The sequence below is a fragment of the Bison bison genome, unplaced genomic scaffold, assembly GCF_000754665.1.
Source record: "Bison bison bison isolate TAMUID 2011002044 unplaced genomic scaffold, Bison_UMD1.0 scf7180017864370, whole genome shotgun sequence".
Lineage (NCBI taxonomy): Eukaryota > Metazoa > Chordata > Mammalia > Artiodactyla > Bovidae > Bison > Bison bison.
The window spans coordinates 7,145,335-7,147,055 of NW_011494942.1; positions in this window are offsets into that span (position 1 = coordinate 7,145,335).

A 1,721-nucleotide genomic window follows, 5' to 3' on the forward strand; every position below is an offset into this window, starting at 1 on the left:
CGGTGCCCCCACCCCCATCCCCCGGTCCCGAAGCCGCGGCTCCCGTGGTCCCCGTGCTCGCGCACAGGCGGGCACACACGCTCGCGGGCTCGCGGGCCCGCGCGCGCTCACGAGGAGGTACTTGCACCCCGGGGTCCTCCGCTTCGCCTCCGCCCTGCGGGGAAAGGCGCTGCAGCATCCAGATGTGAGGTCGGCTGGTAGCCAAGCGAGCCGACCTCGGGACGGACGTGACACTGCCTTGGAGGCCCGGTCGCCTTCTCTCCCTGTTAGACGACAGGGCCGTCTGTTCCTCGACGTCTTTCTAGCTCAAGCGACCAGCTTATCGCAACCCCGACCTTGGAAAAGCGCCACCCGCCTGGGCCGGCGGAGTCCAGAGACCCTTAGTGTCTGCGACCACTGGTGGCCGGGCGAATAGCGCGGCTACCTCCTAGCGGCTGCCTGTACTGTTTGCTTAGGCATCGCGTCAAGCATGAAGTGTGCAGGGACAAAGAAATCCCGCAGCCTGCTACCGGGGTCGCCTTCGTCGTCAGGAGATCACAATTTAAGGCCATAGCTTCAGCTGCTCAAGCCCACTTTGGCTACCGCGTCCCTCAAATCTACAGTGACTGTTAGGTGGCCTGATGCATCTTTATCTACTGAGAGATGGGACTTAAGAAGTTGATGGAAAGTTATTTATCAAAAATCACCACCAAAGTTTCATCCTCCCTCCAAAGCCCACTGCCCTCCGCCTGCAAGCATGCCCCAGAAATACCTCCTACTTACTTTAGGCAAATCAAGAGAGACGAAAAAGCGTGAAACCCCAAAGTTACATCTTACACAGTGGAACCTAATCCAGAGTCTTTAAAATGATGATTACCTGAAGTCCGGCAAAATACCCAACCCACTTTCTTCTGCTCTGGGAAGGGGATTCAGGGAACGGGGGTGGTCCAAGGGGCCAGGGAAACGTGTCCCATAGTTGCCAGACTGGGTAAATCATATGCCTCCTTTGTTTCAGTGACTTAAATCGAACCCAGACTATCCTAATTTCTCTTTTCCCCCCGCTAGTCCAAGGGATACGCCTATTCCAATTTAAGGGCTACAAATCAATAGGACAGAAACCACAAATATGGTATGGTTATGAAGGGTCTGTGTGAATGTTCCCCTATTTAACATCATTTAAAAATGCAGCAAAGTTGTGCCTTAAACTGAGGGGCTTCTGTGATGCAGTGTGCTGTTTTTCCTTCTTCTGAAAATTAAGATTCTATTTCCCTACAATCCAGCCTCATTATCTGCTTCTCTGGAGCTTGAACACTTGAATCTAGGCAGACCATTGCCTGTCCCCCTTCCAAGTCTCACAGGCATCTCTTTTGTCACTGTGTTTTGTGGTCCTTGTACTTCTTGTATGGGATATCTTTTTTTCTCCCTCCATACAAATACAGTGCATCATTGAAGGCCAATCCAAGGTGCTGGGGATTTCTCCCTCTATGTGTTCCCAGATCACCTAAAACATAGACTTTGTGAGTAGGAACTCATTAAACGTTTCTGATTTCTGCTTCTATTCCCTTTGACCTCCTGATCTGAATGTCTGTAGAGTTACCTGTCTCTGACAGATGATTAAACATTTAGATGTGTTGTGTTCTGTTGCTAGCATTTTTCATATGTAACTTTGTCTCAGCAATGGGGTAGTAAGAATATTGGGTCTCATGTATCAAATGACAAGCCTATACTTTTCATCCAAAGGA